The sequence below is a fragment of the Saccopteryx leptura genome, chromosome 4 (genome assembly GCF_036850995.1).
Source record: "Saccopteryx leptura isolate mSacLep1 chromosome 4, mSacLep1_pri_phased_curated, whole genome shotgun sequence".
Taxonomy (NCBI): domain Eukaryota; kingdom Metazoa; phylum Chordata; class Mammalia; order Chiroptera; family Emballonuridae; genus Saccopteryx; species Saccopteryx leptura.
Genome location: NC_089506.1, coordinates 79,454,344 through 79,473,129, shown reverse-complemented (window position 1 = coordinate 79,473,129; position 18,786 = coordinate 79,454,344).

Below are 18,786 nucleotides of genomic sequence, written 5' to 3'. Positions count from 1 at the left end.
TTATTATTTTTCATCTCATCAGCCTCATCAACCTTAGACTACAGCTACCAAAATGTAGGCTGTGCCTGTTTTATTTATGGTATATTTGGAAGTTACTCAATAAATATTTTATAAATGGTAATTCTTATTTCAAGCATCATACTCTAAATGTAATACTAAAAATAAATTAAATAATTTACACAATATCCTTCCTTGTGAACATATTATTAAACCTATTAATAAATTGATGATGATATGTGCAAGAGGAAAACTGTGCACTCTATTTGTTTACATTACTATGGACCTATTGCTGTAGGAAGTTTTAAGTCTATATTTTACAACAGGTTTGTGAATTTCTGTTATACTACCAATTTCTAAGTCTATATTAAAACTATTCTAGGCCTGACCTGTGGTGGCACAGTGGATCAAGTACCGACCTGGGACGCCGAGGTTGCCAGTTTAAACCCTGAGCTTGCCTGGTTAAGGCACATCCGGGGAGTTAATGCTTCCTGTTCCTCTCCCCCTTTTCTCTCTGTCTCTCTCCTCTCTCCCTAAAATGAAGAAAGTCTTAAATTAAAAAATATAACTATCTGTCTGGTGTCCTAATTCTCCCACAAATAGTCTCAATTTTAATTACTGCTGAAGCAGTACATCAGCACAACATTTTGTCTTTGCTTTAAAAAAACACAGTATTTCTTACTTTTCAAAAATTAGGCATCACTTATTATCCATCTGCATGGCACTACTTTTATAGTATTATATCTGAGTCTCAATATGCTAAGAGAAATAACTAAAAAATTAGTCTCCCAAGAGTGATCACTTTTAGTAAATTACCACTATCAAATTCATGGATACATTATTTAGATTCTCCTCACCATTATTTATTTTTTATGTATTTGTTTTTTCACATCTTAACATGATTAGGTAACATGCCTATTAATAATGTCATATTCCTTTCAACTTACTTTTTCATTTCTATACTTGATATTTGTATATCTTGAGGTATGTTATTTGAATAAATACAACAGAGACAGTTTTATCCATATTAAGAATCTCTTTGTTGTTGTTTTTTTAATTTGTTGATTGATTATAGAGAAAGAAGAAAAGAAAGAGAGAGAGAAAGAATAAAACATTTGTTTCTTGTTCCACTTATTTATGCATTCATTGGTTGATTCTTTTGTGTACCCTGACCAGGGATTGAACCCTCAACCATGGTATATCTAGATGGCACTCTAACCAACTGAGCTACCCATCCAAGACTGATACACTTTGTTTTAAATTAAAGTTCACTTTTTGTTTTACTTTTATTATGGCCCGATATTAGTGTTAAAATAAAAAATCATAATAAATATTAAAAGCAAATAAAAACTCCACTACTTGAGGGAAAAAATCAAGAATAATCCAATGGAAAAAATAAATCAAAACCTGAAGAAAATTATATTTAGCAAATAACCAATCATATCATTATAATTTAATACATCAAATATAATCAAAATATTGTTCAGAAGTAAAATAATGATTTATCAGAAGGTATAAAAATATTTTAACAAATCAGCATTATGAAAGCTTGGAATTCTATTTAATGTCAAATGTCTATTTTAAATTATAGATAAGGTAATATTTAAATATAAAAAATAAAAGACTCTAGGTATTGCAGTATTTTGGTAATTTTTTATGTTTTAAATGCATTTCATTGATAATATCAGTATTAGCCATGTGGCAGGTGCCACTACGTTCTCCAGTAGCCTGCTGTATGGAGGATCCTGACTGTCTTTACCTCTAAAGACCTCAACAGTCCCCATGACAGATAGAAGCCATGGATTCCCCTGTTTTCACAGTGGAAAAGCTACAGTGTTCATTAGTGTGAACCTGTCGGTTCATTCCAAAGAGGACCAGGAAATTTGCTGCTAAGATAATGAACAGTCATCACTACTACCAACACCCAAGGTGGAAAATATTGCTGTGCCACACCCCACCTCCAAAGAAGAAGGAGGTGGGGTATAATACTGATATCCACCATGTTTTTTCTTTGTTTTTGGCTGTTTGCAGTCACTTCAGCTACACCAGCCTTCATAGTAATCTTTTGTGTAAGGTTTTCTCTTTAATGCTCCACTGTGTGGCTGCAGTCCTAAATGGACTCCTAAGCTCTCCAAGGATTATTTTTATATATGGATGAATATAGAATTGCCATTTTTTTAATGGGGGAAACAGGGTGGTAACTGCTACCTGCTACAACACTGTCTTGATGATATCACCTTCTGTATCACATCCAATGACCAGAACTACCATCCTCTACCAACCGTGTGCATACTCAGTCCCCAGCATTGTGGCCACCACTTCAAGGACTCCTGCACCCGAGACTCCAGAGTCACTGCCACTGAAGGCTAGCCCCCACTCCAGACCTAGAAGACATAGAAAATGGTGCCTAACCTGTGGTGGCACATTGGATAAAGTGTCAACCTGGAATGCTGAGGTCGCCAGTTAGAAACCATGGACTTGCCTGGTCAAGGCACAAATGGAAGTTGATGCTTTCTGCTCCTTCCCCCTCCGCTCTATCTCTCTCTCCCACTCTAAAGTTTATAAATAAAGGTTTTTTTAAGAAAAAGAAACAGAAAATATATAAGCACTCATACTCCAGCCCTGGCTTCACGGTTTGTGTTGAAAACCCACACCTAAACACCACAACCACTGTCAGGGCAGAGTGCACACGCCCTGGACCCTGGAGCAACGATGTATATAATGCTGTGGGTGCCTGGACCCCAGTTTCATAGCTGCTCTAAGGGAATTCACACAAAAAATATCAGTTGGTGACCACTTCACAGGATCTGTGCATCAGACACTGGTACCATGTATGACAAGTACAGCTATCATATTCAATAATGAAAAAGATAAAAGTTCTCCTTTAAGATCAGAAACAATATTGAGTGCATAGTCCTGGCCAACTCAGTTAGACAAGAAAAATGCATGAAAGTCATATTAAATAAAAGGAAGAAATAAAATTGTATATTTTCAGATTACTTCATCTTCAATATAGAAAATCCTAAATATTTTACCAAAATACTCTGGTTTGACAAACCATGTCATCCCAATAAATTAAAAATACATTTTAAAATAACTCTTAAAACTAGTAAAAAAATTTAGTAAAATTGCAGATATAAAATCTACATACAAAAATAAGTTGCAAAAAAAATGAGTTGCATTTTCCTACACTAACAACAAACTGATAAAGAATAAAATGTTTAGGAATAAATTTAAGCATGAAGGTGAAAGATCAGTACACTAAAAACTATGTAACATTGATTAAACAAATTAAAGAACATACAAATAAATGGAAAGACATCTTACAGATAGTAAGAATTAACATTCTTAAAACATTTATTCTACCCAAGGTAATCTATAGATTCAGTGCTATCTCTATAAAATTCCAATGGCATTTGTATAGAAGAACAAAAACAGAAACCATAAAACTCCTAGGAAAAAAATAGAGAAAACTCCTTGACACTAGTCTTGGCAATGGTTTTTGGATTGGCACCAAAAACACAGAAAACAAAAGCAAAAATAAACAAATGAGACTATCAAACTGAAACAACCTACAGAATGAGACAAAATATTTGTAAATCATACATATGATAAGAGGTTAGTATACAAAACAAATATGAAACTCAAAAGTCAAATAACCCAATTAAAAAATGGGCAAAAGACCTGAACAGACATTTCTACAAAGAAAACATTCAAACAGTCAACAGGTATTTAAAGAGATGATCAACATTGCTAATTATAAATTAAATGAAAACCGAAGCTACATGAGCTATCGCCTCATACCTGTTATAATGGCTATTATCAAAAAATTAAAAGGTAAGTGTTGGTTAGAATGTAGAGAAAAGGAAACCCCTGTGTTGCTGATGGGATGTATATTGGTACAGACATTATGAAAAACATTACGGAGGTTCCTGAAGAAATTAAAAATAGAACTACTATGTGACTGAGCAATCACACTAGCCAAAAAAAATTATGACTATGTGGAACAGATATCTGCATTCCCATGTTCATTGCATTATTCACAGTAGCAAGATATGGAAACAACCTAAGTGTCCATCAATGAATTTTAAAAATGTGAGATGTAAATAGATAGATAACAGAATATCATTATATGTGTTATTTATAATAGAATACCTTTATTATAGCAACTATTTTATAATGTGTATCAAAACATCACATTATATAGTCAATGCATATACAATTTGTATTTGTAAAAAAAAAAACAAAATCAATTAAGGAAGTGATTAAGATCTTGGAACAACTAAGGTGCCGCAATAAAGAATTGATGCTTCTCATCTTCTCCTTTTCTGTCTGTCTGTCCCTATCTCTCACTCTCTCTGTCTCAAAAATAAATAACTGTGAGCTTATTATATGCCTTGTTTGTGAGTTTTCTAATATAATAAAGATCAAATTTAAAATTCAAAAATAAAGTTTCAGATGACAATATATGATATACAAGTTTCCTATGTGCAATGAATCCTTATAGTCTGTTGATAGTTTTATATACAATCATGTGAACATATACTATCACAACTCTTAGAAAGTAATTAATAATGGTCATAACTTTTAACCTATTAATTATACTTATTGGGATTATATGTGTTTATTTTTAATTTTTTTTTAAATAATAAAAATTAAAATATATGTATTTTTTAAAATTATAAATTAATTCTACTAGTTATAAAATTATAATTGTGCTAAAATTAGCTAATGTATATATTATTTATAATATAATATAGAGAACTTATAAGATATCTATAACATAATTATAATGTAAAGTGTCAATTAATATGATAATGTCATAAAAATAAATATAAACTAAGATTGAAAAACTGTAAGGGAATAAACATGAAGATAAAAGGGTGGGTACAGTTTTGCATATTGCAATAATGCTCTAACTAACCAAGCTATCCCACCAGAGGCAGATGGGGACAGTTTTAATTCTTAAGGTCTTCCATATTATTGTAATATTGTCTTTTAATAAAATGAATTATTTTACAAAAATGGTACAGTATTAGGCAAAGTGCTCCAAAGAAAGAGAGATACTTTTTAAAGAAAGGGCTCACAGAACTACGGCAACTGACAAATCCAAAATCTGTAGGGTGGGCCAGCAGATGGAAACCCAGGAGAGCTGATGTTCCAGTTTGAGTTTACAGGCAGTCCAGGAAGGTCTGACACTGCAGATGAAGGCCAAAGGCAGTCAGCTAGGTAATTTTCTTTTGCATAGGGGAGGGCAGTATTTTGTTCTATTCAGGCCTTCAACTATTGGACAAGGTTCACCCACATTATAAGGGCAACCATCTTTACTCAAAGTTCACCAATTTAAGTGTTTATCTCATTAATAATACACCCACAGAAATACAAAAAATAATTTTTGACCAAATATCTAGGCACCTTATGGTCCAGCTTAGTTGACCCATAATATTAGCCATCACTGATACTACTTGGCAAAGAAAACACATCCTTCCATCTCCTGAATAACAGGGGATCAGAAATAAATCTTCTCTAGAGTTGTCACCTTACAGAATGTCAAAGCTCAGAAGAAAACTAAATATATGGAAGTATTCAAATATTAGGTCACAGGAGGGCAGTTAATGGTATGAAAAATAGAGGATATTTTTTAATGTACTTGAAAAATAAAATATTAGTATAAACATCTGTCAAGATCTTAAACTGTATCCTAATGCAAGGTGTGTTTTCATGGAGAAAGACAGACGATCAGAGGTATGCATCAGGGATGTCACACCAGGGATATTATAGCAGCGTTACTTTGAAAAGTAGAAATTCAGAAAAAAAAAATCAATCACTGAAGAGCTAGAGAGGATGATGGCTCTCAGGAACATGAGGGCTGTTTAAGAGCAAATAGCCACCACTAATGACATGAGTTAATAACCTGAATTTCCTTTCTGGCTTTTTTAGGAAAGAACTGTTTAAAGGGGTAAGATGATTATGTTACCAATTTTGGAAAGTCAGAGGATGCTGAATTAAATGCCTATTGGCTCATAAGTAAATATTCCCATTACCCATTAATGCACAATGATTTCTATAATATTGCTTTAAATAAAAATAACTGAATTATAATAATCAATAAGATGGTGATTCATTCCATTCTTTGTCTTTGAACTGTGATGAAATTCTACAACTAAACTTATTCAGACCTGGAAGTTTTCTTCCTTTTATCCATCTTCTGATGGACTTTTTTCTTTTAGAAGTTTTGATTCCCCATAGTTACTCAGTTAGATTGTCATAAGTGTCATTTTCTTCTTTCTGTTTTTGTCATTATTATAAACCACAATGACACTGTGCTATTTTCCCAAAGATGTTATTTAATAGACATTACACTGGTGAATTTGGCAACAACAAGGCAAACAGCAGAGTTGGGAGAGAAATGGCTGTTTCGATTGCATGTTTTGGCAGAGATACAGACTTTAGATATACTATCCCCAAATGCCTCATCTGACTCATTTTTATTATTTTTACAACACAGAAAGATGCTTTGGTATCCATTGGCCAAACTTTAACTTTCCATAACCCTATCCCTAAGGCCTCTGTGCATGAGTTTGTCCTGATCCTTGAGGCTACTGAAAACTCTTTAGTAAAATCATAATAAAAAAGGCCTTAAATTACAAGTGGTACACTGCAAATGCTTCCTCTTCCTTGCCCCTGCTCCAATCCATGCTTTAGGGATGCTTTCAGTGCCAAATCCGGTGCCTTTGGAGTGGGTCCCTGAAGGTTTGTGAGCTTTCTATTCCAGCTCTTTGAATAAATGAGACAGTTAGAATTGGCAGAACTTAGTCTTCATCTCAAAGCCTCAGGGAATGAGAGTACCAGTCTCTTCCTGGTGTGAGCTTTTGAAGTTCTTTGTTTGTTGTTTTGTTTAAATATTGAAGCTTTGGAATCACGAGATGCGAATTTGATTCCTTATACAACGATTCATTTTATAATTTTAGAAAAATCATTTATATTCCTTAAATATGATGCTTAACCCATAATGAAATATTTCTTGCCTGGTTGGTGTGATAATGAAATGGCAAAATACAGGTTAAAATGTTTTGAAAAGTGCAAAGAACATACCATAAATGCTAAGTGTTGCTAACATCAATTCCATTATGATTTATATGAAATTAGAAACAAAAAAACTTAGTTTTCATAAATAGAATAAGCATTGAATACTTGATTTCTGATTGATTGATTTAATACTCACCTAGTTTCTCTTTATAGGTTTTCTGTCATATTTTAAAACAAACCCAAGAAAATATAGTCATTAAAGAACCCTGTTTCATTTGGGTTATTTCACAGAATTTTATATTTTTTATGTCATTGCATATATAATATATATACATTAGAAAAGAATGAACCATGGTCAATCATGGATGATTATACCTCCTAATACAGATATGTGGTTCAATAAGCTAAATTTGTATATGTAACTTGTCCCCAGAAAGGAAGGAGAGAAAAAAGCCATTTGTGATTTATTTGTATGTTATGTTTGTGCATATTGAGAGATAAAATGTTGCAAATTGAAGAACACTAATTGATGAACAATTTCTCATTTAGAGGAAGAATCAAATGTATGTGACTAATACATTTATTATTTAATATTCATCTATTCATCCACTTAACTATTTCACACTAATTCCAAAATAGAATTGAAGTAACTTGTCAGATTTCAAAACTCTCAAACTTTGTTGGATATATGCATAGCATTTGTATATATTACCTCATTTATGGTAATTCAGTCATGATCTCTTGAATTTTCAAGATAATAAAATAGAGGTTAGTGACTCACATCCTCAGACAGTATGCAGTTGAGTAGGAAAGGAAAATCAGCTCTCCTGAATCTAAAGTGTACTTTCTTTCTGTCAAATACCAGAAGACACTAATACTTCAGAGAGAGGAATCACAGTGTTGTCCTTCCCAAATTTGTCTTATTGTTTTTGTCAGCACTAATTTGGGGGGAAAAAAACTGAGCTCAATCTCTGAGAAGTATAGTTTGAAAGAAAAAGCTTTCTTTCAAAAATTACATGGGACCAAAGTAATTAGTGCAAACTCAAGTAATTAACATTTTTAAAATTTATTATTTTTATTGAGATGATTAAATTTAACAGGGTGATGTTGGTCAACTAGAGTGCATAGATTTAGAGAAAACATCTCCACATCATTGGACAGTTGATTATGTTGTATACCCATCACCCAAAATCAAATCATCCTCTGTCACCTTATATTTGTTTCTCTTTATGCCCCTCCCCCACCCCCACCCCCTCCATCTCCTCTCTTCCTCTCCCCCTCGTAAACACTGCACTCTTATCTATATCCATGAGTCTCAATTTTGTGTCCCATTTATGTATGGAATCATATAGTTCTTAGCTTTTTCTGATTTACTTATTTCATTCAGTATAATGTTTTCAAGGTCCATCCATGTTGTCATAAATGATACTATGTCATCATTTCTTATGGCTGAGTAGTATTCCATAGCATATATGTACCATATCTTCTTTATCTAATCCTCTATTGAAGGACATTTCAGTTGTTTCCATGTCTTGGCCACCGTGAACAATACTGTGATGAACATGGGACTGCATGTGTCTTTATGTACCAATGTTTTCAAGTTTTGGGGGTATATACCCAGTAGAGGGATTGCTGGGTCATATGGTAGTTCTATTCTTAATTTTTTGAGGAACCACCATACTTTCTTCCATAATGGTTGTACTAATTTACATTTCCACCAACAGTGAATAAGGGTTCCTTTTTCTCCACAGCCTCCCCAGCACTTGTTATTACCTGTGTTGTTGATAATAGCTAATCTAACAGATGTGAGGTGGTATTTCATTGTAGTTTTCATTTGCATTTCTCTAATAGCTAGTGAAGATGAGCATCTTTTCATAAATCTTTTGGCCATTTGTATTTGTATTTCTTCTTGGGAAAGGTGTCTGTTTATGTCCTCCTCCCATTTTTTTATCGGATTGTTTCCTTCTTTGTTGCTGAGTTTTGTGAGCTATTTATATATTGTGGATATTAACCTCTTATCTGAGCTGTTGTTTGAAAGTGTAATCTCCCATTTATTTGACTGTCTGTTTTGTTGTCAGTTTCTTTTGCTATGCAGAACCTTCTTAGATTGATGTAGTCCCATTCATTTATCTTTGCCTTTACTTCCCTTGCCTTTGGGGTCAAACTCATAAAATGTTCTCTACAGCCAAGGTTCATGAGTTTAGTATCTATGTTTCTTCTATGTAATTTACTGTATCAGATCTTATATTTAGGTCTTTGATCCATTTTGATGTAATTTTTGTGCAAGGAGACAAACAGTAGTCAAGTTTTATTCTTTTGCATGTGGCTTTCCATTTTCCCAGCACCATTTATTGAAGAGGCTTCCTTTTCTCCATTGTGTGTTTTTGGCTCCTTTATCAAAGAAGATTTGACCTTATACATGTCGTCTTATTTCTCGTCTCTCAATTCTGTTCCATTTGTTTGTATGTTGTTTTTTTCTGCCAATACCATGCTGTTCTGATTATCATGGTTCTGTAGTATAATTTGAAGTCAGGTATTGTAATGTCTACAGCTTCATTGTTTGTTTGTTTTCTTCCTTAGGATTACTTTGGTTATTTGGGGTTTTTTATGGTTCCATATAAAACTAATGATTTCTTGTTTCATTTCTTTAAAAATGACATTGGAATATTAATGGGAATTACATCAAATTTGTGTATTGCTTTGGTAATATAAACATTTTAACTATATTTATTCTTCCTATCCAAGAACAAGGAATATTTTTTTCATTTCATTGCATCTTTTCTGATTTCCCTTAATAATGCTTAATAGTTTTCAGTATATAGGTCCTTTATATTTTTTGTTATGTTTATTCCTAGGTATTTTGTTGTTGCTGTTGTTGCAACTGTAAAATTATTTTTTGAGTAAGTTTCATTGTTGGCATACAAGAAAGGAATAGACTTCTGTATATGAATTTTGTATCCTGTGATGGCACTGTATTGGTTTATTGTTTCTAATAGCCTTTATGTGGAGTCATTGGAGTTTTCTATATATGGGATCATGTCATCTGCAAAAAGTGAAACGTTTACTTCATTTTTTCCCAATATGAATGGTTTTTATTTCTTTCTCTTATCTCATTTCTCTGGCTAGAACTTCCAGCCCTATGTTGAATAGGAATGTAGAGAGTGGGCAGCCTTGTCTTGTTTTTGATTTTCGAGGAAAAACCTTCAGTTTTTTACCATTTAGTATAATGTTAGCTGATGCTTTGTCATATATGGACTTTATTATGTTGAGATATTTTCCTTCTATACCCATTTTACTGAGTGTTTTAAGCATAAAAAGATGTTGTATTTTATCAAATGCCTTTTCTGCATCTATTGATAAGATCACATGTTTTTTGTTTTTTCTTTTGTTGATATGGTGTATTTTGTTAATCATTTTATGTATGTTGAACCATCCCTGTGTTTCTGGGATGAATCCCACTTGATCATGATGAATTATTTTTTTAATGTGTTACTGTATTCAATTTGCTAGTATTTTGTTTAGTATTTTACCATCTGTATTCATTAGAGATATTGGTCTGTAGTTTTCTTTTTTGTGTGTTTTGTCCTTGTCAGGTTTTGAAATAAGGGTGATACTGGCTGCATAAAATGTGTTTGGAAGTATTGCTTCTTCAATGTTTTGGAAGACTTTGAGAAGGATAGAAACCAAATCTTTGAATGTTCAGTAGAATTCATTACTATAGCAATCTGTCCCCAGGCTTTTATTTTTGGGGAGATTTTGATAGTTGTTTCTATTTCCTCACTGCTTATGGGTCTATTTAAGCTTTCTACTTCTTCATGATTCAGTCTAAAAAGATTGTATTGTTCTAGGAATTTATCTATTTCTTCTAGATTGTTGAATTTGGTGGTATACAGTTTTTCATATTATTCTTTAATAATCCATTGTATATCTATGATGTCTGTGATCATTTCTTCTTTCATTTTGGCTTTTCTTGATATGTGTTCTTTCTCTCACCAGTCTTTCTGTGGAAGGGGTTGTCCTGACAGGGGTTTGTCAATCTTGTTGATATTTTCAAAGAACCAGCTTTTTGTTGTATTAATTTTTTCTAAAGTTTTTCTGTTCTCTATTTCACTTATTTCTGTTTGAAATTTTATTATTTCCTTTTTTCTGCTGTTTTTGGGTTGCCTTTGTTCTTTTTCTAGTTCCTTAAGATGTGATGTTAGGTTGTTTACTTGGGCTCTCTCTTGTTTTTTCATATAAGCCTGTAATGATATGAACTTTCCTCTTATTACTGCTTTCACTGCATTCTAGAGATTTTGATATGTAGTGTTGTCATTTTCATTTGTCTGTATATATCTTTTGATCTCTTCTTTTATTTCTTCTTTGACCCAGTTATTTTTTAGAATTATGTTGTTCAATTTCCATATTTTGGTGGGTTTACTTATTTTTGCAGTTGAATTCTAGTTTCAAAGCCTTATGGTCAGAGAATATGCTTGGTATAATTTTAATATTTCTGAATTTGTTCATGTTAGTTTTGTGGCCCAGTTATGATCTATTCTTGAGAGTGTTCCATGTACACTGGAAAAAAATATATACTCTGACATGTTGGGATGAAATGTCGTTTAGATGTCTACTCTGTCAATTTGTTCCAGTGTTTCATTTAAGGTTGATATTTCTTTATTGATCTTTTGGATGAATGATCTAAAGCTATTGATGGTATTTTGAGGTCTCCAAGTATGATTGTATTTTTGTCAGTTTGTATTTTTAGATCAGTTAGTAGATGTCTTAAATATTTTGTTGCTCCCTGATTTAGTGCATATATATTAAGAAATGTTATGTCTTCTTGATAAAATGTCTCCTTTATTATTATGAAATGACCATCTTTGTCTCTGGTTACCTTTGTTGTCTTGTAGGTAGCATTGTCAGATATGAGTATGACTACACAAAATTTTTTTGGATAGTATTTGCTTGAAGAATTGTTTTCCAACCTTTTATTTTGAATCTATTTTTATCCTTGTAGCTTAGATATGTCTCTTGAATGCAGCATAGAGTTGGGTTTTGCTTCTTTTTGTGTGTGTCACAGAGACAGACAGAGAGAGAGGGACAGATGGGGCAAACAGGATGGAAGAGAGTTGAGAAGCATCTATTTTCTGTTGTGATGTCTTATTTGTTAATTTACTGCTTTCTCATATGTGTCTTTACCATGGGGTTACAGCAAACTGAGTGACCCCTTGCTTAAGCCAACAATCTTGGATTCAAGCTGGTGAGCTGTGCACAAACCAGATGAGCCCATGCTCAAGCTGGCAATCTCAGGGTCCTTTGTGTCCTGGTCTGATGATTTATTCACTGTGCCACAACCTGGTCAGGCTGGGTTTTGTTTCTTGATCTAATTTGCTACACTGTGCCTCTTTATTGGTGAGTTCAATCCATTTACATCTAGTGCAATTATTAAGACTTGAGAATTTTCTTTTGCCATTTTATATATTGCTTTCTGATAGCTTTGTGTCTTGTTTGGTTCTTCTTTTTTGTTTTTGTGATTTGTTTTTGCTTGGTGGAATTCCATACTTCTATACTCTGTTTCTTCTTTTTTTAAGCTATGTGTTTCAGTGGTAGCATTTTCAAGCATGGTTTCCATTAAATTATTAAAAGAAAAAATATCATATTTATTAGAGTCCATTATCTCACGAGTGCATCTGCACTCCATCTCCTTTGCTACTGCTGAACTTTATCCTCTCCCCTGTTATGTTATTGTTGTCACAGATTACCCTGTTTTTATTGTGGTCTTGTTGGGGCTTTTTCTTATAATTTTGTTTTGTTTTGTTCTTTGTATGTTTTTGGATAACCCCCTTTAGTATTACCTGTAGTGGGAGTTTTTGGATGATAAATTCCCTCAGCTTCTCTATGTTTATATATGTTTTCATTTCCCCTTCATATTTTAAGGGTAACTTTGATAGATTGAATATTATGACTGGTAGTTCCTCTCTTTCAGTACTTTAAATGATGGAGTTCACTCTCTTCTTACTTGTAGAGTTTTTGCTGAGAAATATGATTATTGCCTAAGAGGCCTTCCTTTATATGTTATATTCTTCTTCTCCCTAGATGCCTTGAGGATTCTTTCTTTGTCATTGACTTGTGATAACTTCATTATGATGTGCTTTGGAATAGTACTATTTGGGTTAAAGTAACTCAGTGTTCTGTTCACTTCTTGAATTTGAGGCTCAAACCCTTTCCACAGGCTTGTGAAGTTCTCATCAATTATTTGTTTTAATATGTTCTCCATTCCCTTTTCCCTCTCTTCTTCTAATATACCAATTACCGATTATTCTTATATTGCTCTTTTTGATAGAGTCAGACAATTATTGTAGGGCTTTCTCACTTTTCTTTAATTCATGAGTTTCTCTCTTCTTCTTTCTGTAGTATATCTAGTTGCCTGTCTTCAATGTCACTAATTCTCTCCTCTGTCTGGCCTGTTCTACTAGCTAAGCTTGTTGCCTCATTTTTCAATATTTTTCAATTTACATATTAAGTTCTTCAGCTCTTTTTGGTTCCTTTTTATAGTTTCAATTTTCTTGGTGAAGTACTCTTTTTGTTCATTAAGTTGGGGGGGGGGTTGTTTGTTTGTTTTTTTAGCTAACCTAATTGACTTTCAGTGTTTTCTTGTATCTTATTGAGTATTTTTGGAACTTTAGTTTTAAATTCTCTGTCATTTAACTCCAAGGTTTACATGTAACTGAGGTTTTTTCTGGAGATTTTTCATCATCTATCTGAGCTACGTATGTATCTTATATATCCATATTTGATTTCTTTTTCCTTGATGGCATTTGAGAATGGCATTATTAATAACACTAACAAAAGATAACTAAAATAAAAAAATAAAATTGAAATAATACAGTGAAACAATAAAAATTCTATAAGTAGTTATAAGTAAAACAAAAACTACAGATAACAAGTAGAAACTGAAAAAATAAAAAAGGAGAAAAAAATGAAGTAAAAAATATGCAAAACACCATAAAAATAAGTATGAGTCCAAAGTATAATAATTTGATGAGAAATGATGTTTAAGTGAGAGGGTAAAAACAGAGAAAAAAAAGGGGGGAAGAAAAGGGAAGAGAAAAAATAAGAAATAAAAGAGAAAGTGTAAGAAATTAAACCCTTGCAAAAACCAAGAATAAAAAATATAACAACTATGGATAATGAAGTTTAAGTGGGGAAAAAAAAAGAATAAGGAAAGAACAAAAAAATGAGAAAAAGCAGGAAAAAAAGTACATTTTTCCAGTTTTGAGAAGTAACTTATTCTTTTTTCTGGCAGGAGGCACTTCACTATAAGATTTGCTTCTGTGAGATTTTAGGGGGAAGTTCTGCTGAGGTGTCATTGTTGTAATGATGTAGAAAGGGCCGGAGTCGTGTTGGTAGGAGGGGCTTGTTTCTAGGGTTTTGCAATTTTATGGCTCTAGCGATGGCCCTCTTGGGGTCCTACGGTGCCCCTCCTCACATCTCAGTAGAGATCACCCCTGCCTCTTATAGTAGAGAGCAGCCTGGAGACCCAGCTGAAGAGGATCTGTCACCACCACTGTTTGCACAGCAAGGGGAGCAATGTGGAGCCTGGGAGGCTGAGGTGACACAGCCTGGTACCTCCTCCAATACCACTCAAAGCATAGCCCTGGGCAGGGAAAGAGCCATATCCCACTGTGAGCCAGTGCCCAAGCTTCTGGAGCCAGTGAGGTGCAGATTGCAGATCAAGTGTGCCTCTACACCACACAGGCTAAGTTCCAAGGGCCATGCAGGCTGGAACGCACCTCTGTGCCAGGCAGTTCAAACTCATTGGGACCCTGCAGTCAGATCAAGTGCTCCTGAGCACCTTATGGGCCAATCTCCATGATCTATTCCTGCAGTTCTTGGGAGTGCGCCACAGGCTTCATGCACTGCACAGACGTTGTGTGCACCCAGCACTTGCAATCACGAACGGGTGCGGCAGATGCCAGAAACAGCCCTGCTCCCGTTCTTGGTTGCTGGCATTATTTCACCTCCTTCACCTCAGTCTCTCCTCTTCTCCTGGCTCTGAGACAAAGCCCATACTAAAAGTGCCTCTCTCCCTCAGATCAGTGAGGAAAGAGAAAAACTCAGTCCTCCAGGTTTTTTCCCCCATGAGCAGATTCTATCTGTGGCCTGCCTTCTCATGCAATCCTACTTTTGTCTGTATGGTGTGTACATATTCCAGGTTCATCCGGGCTTTTTTCTCAGTATATAGTTGTAGAATTTGTTGAAATTTCAAGGAGAAAGATCAGGAGTATCTCTCATGTTGCCATTTCTCTGACATCACTATCCATAATGAATATTTTTGAGATGAGAAAAAAGTATAAACTGCAGAAAATCATCACAGAAAACACCAAAGACTGAGCACTCTTTCACTATGAGCCTCTCATGCAAAGGTCTCCATGACAGCTATGTGAAGGCAGGGAAAGAATGTCTTATTTAGTTTTATTCCTCTAAAAATTGAGCATAGTTCTTTATACTTTGTAGAAGCCACATTAATGTGTTTCTGAAATTAAATTAATTCAAACACAGTTAAATCTCCCTGACCCAGCCCTATTTGGAACTTTAAGTAACTTGTATGAAGCAGGCAAAAGAAATGCTTCAAAATCATGTGAAAATGTACTGCATAGCCAAATATCTACCATGATGTATACAGGTTTGAATTTTACCATTTTCTAGATAAATAAAGCAAATTGTAAGAAGAAACAGAGAAGCCTCTGTATTCAGAAAAAAAAAACAAGAAAACGGAATTGTATTCAAAGAAAAATTATCATGAAGTCAGATAAAATACAAACAATTATATTTAGAGACCTAGAGACTCTGAGGATCACAGTAATTTTAATTCATAGGACTTAAAAAGACTAAAAATTTTAATGCAAAATAACCAACTTTTAATGCAAAATATTGCTGCTATAATGTGTTTTAGAACATTCTAAAATTACAATGTATTTCAATAAAGAGCTCTTTGGTTTTTCACTGTCAGCACTGTGCTAGATATTGAGAAAAACATAATTTTACAAAGTTGAATAAGATTATAAAAATGTAGAGAATGCATCATGTTAAATATAAAACCACAACTAACTTAAAGCTATAATACAAAAGAGCTTGACCAGTAGGATAGGACATCAACCTGGGATGCTGAGGACCTACGTTTGAATCTCCAAGGTCAACGGCTTGAGCACATGGTCACTGGCTTGAGTATAAGATGGTAGACATGACATCATGGTTTCCAGCTTGAACCCAAGGTCACTGGTTTGAGTCAGGCAACACTGGCTCAGCCAAAGCCCTCCAGTCAAGGCACATATGAGAAAGCAATCAATCACAAGTGCTGCAACTATAAGTTGATGCTTCTTGTCTCTCTCCCTTCCTGTCTGCCTGTCCCTGTCTGTCTCTCTTTCACTAAAAATAAATAAATAAAATATAAAAACAAATGATATAACACAAAAGAGAGTTGATTATCTCTTTTAGATGGGCATTTTGGAGAAGCCATTAAGAAGAGGTAACGTTGAGCTGGACTTTTTAGAATGAATATGACAGTGCCTAATAGTAATGGAGGAGGGAGGATTCCAAAAGGAGGAAACATTATATGATAAGAAAAAAAGATTAAATCTGCAGGTACATTGAAGTAGCTCTATACTCCTGGGTATACACTTTGTGTGAGAGGTAGAAGAGTTCAAAACAAATAAAGTTGGGTTTTTTTTATGACATGTGAAGAAGTTTGAATTTTATTCTCAATGTAATAAGAGCTTCATAGTAGGGATTACAACAGGGAAAATTATGTGATTAGATTTGCATTTCAGAAAGAAAACTGGCAGAGATAAGCTAGTTGTTTGCCAAATATGGTGAAGCTGAGCTGTCAATCTCTGCCAATATGGGTACTTATAAATAAATTGAGTTTTCTCCACTGTACACACTGACTTATTGTGAGCAGGAATTAAAATTTTATTGCATTAAGCCACTGAAATTTGGGAATTTATCTGTTACAGTAGCTAGCACTAATTCCCTAAATTACAGATGTTGGTCAAATAAGTTTGTAAATATGATATATATGTTTGCTCGCTTATAGTTTGCATTGGGTGTGGGGGACAGGCTGTAAGCAGGCAGTGTCATTATAGCCTAAGTGACTTTGTATCAGAGACTTCCTTGTTTGTATATTGGATTAAAGATTTTTATTTCTACACTATAAAATGGGGCAGAGGAGCCCATGCTGGGGGAGAGAAGAGAAAGGCCACATGGAGGAAAAGAGAAGTAGCCAAGATGGCGGAGTGCTGAAGGAGAAGCCAGTTAGTGCAGAGTTTGCGCAGAGAGAAGGAGATGGGGAACAGAGGTGAATAAGGCTGGTGAGGTACAAACTTTTAATTCTAGGAAACTCAGATAAGTCAGTGGCTTTGGGAGCCCTGAATGGAAAGGGAAGTGTTTTCCCACTGTGTGTACTTCTTGCCCACTGGGTGCAAGCTAGGATTAAAGCTAATGGCCCACCAGTTCTTGGCTCTGTTGTTCCATTACCGTCTGTCCTAATCAAATTTGAACCTGCATGTGAATGGCCACGATGGTGGCTCTGGCCTTACATTTGGTGTAGTCTGTTGCAGGATTCGATACAGTTCGGTATGGAGCCACCACCACCTTTGAGCAGTGGAGGAGAGGACTGGCTGCTGTTATGGTTCCCCATGGCTGTCCTTTTGGGGACCATAGGCTGGCTGACTTTTACAGCCATGTGTGAGGAAACCGAGAGCTCTGTGGAAGAGTTTGCCCAGGACCTGCACACCGAGCAGTGGAAAGAGCTGGAACAAATGTGAGAGAAAGAGATGCCGACCCTGGAGCTGGATCAAGCACTGGAGGAGGCCGACCAGGTTCACAAAATTTGCTTGCAAATGGAGCAGCGGCTGGAGAACAAATCACAGGTTCCTGAGTTGCAGATTGCCCTGGACGTTGTAGAGAGCCAGCTGCGGCCAGATGCTGGGGCTGAGACCGGGGCTGCAAGGCCCATGGAGCAGAAGGCAGTGGCAGCCTAGGGTTCAAGTCTAGCAGCAGGAGCTGGTGTTCCCAGTTCCTCTTTGGAGGATGAGGAGAATTGGGCTGGAGTTGCGATCTGCAGTCTCTAGAAGGTGAGAACCCAGTAGCAAGGAGTACCTACTATGCCCCTGGTAGGTCTGCGATTATGGGACATAGGGGTGAATGCCATCATGCTCTCTGGAGCAGAGATGAAAATGCTTACTGCCATTTCCATGTGCTCCTCTTTGGGACAGTGTAAGACCTGCCAGAATGGCAGAGATAAGGGGGGTGGTTGAGGCCTCATATGCGTGGACTGATTTCCTGGACTACAACGGGAGTGGACACTGGCTCCCCTGTTAGATGGACTTACAGATTTTACACAATGTGAAATACCCTGATGGGGGTGGGGGGCAGCTTTGCTGGAGGCCCTTCCCTTGCCCCGGGAAGCTGTTTCTATGACTAGAAAGAAGGCCAAGGACATTTTGCGCTTTTGGCAAAGTGCTCAGAGACTGGTGAAGTATATCTTTGTAATTGTTAAAATTGTATAATTTGTCCTGTTGTTATAATTTGTGTAATGTGCCTAATTTCCTTGTGCAGAAATATCTGTGCTTTAGATTGTGAAGAAAGCAAAAGGGGTGGAATGTTATATGATATATATGTTTGTTCACTTATAGTTTGCATTGGGTGCAGGGGACAGGGCTGTAAGCAGGCAGTCATTATAGTTTTAAAACTATAACAGTTTTAAAACTAAGGCTT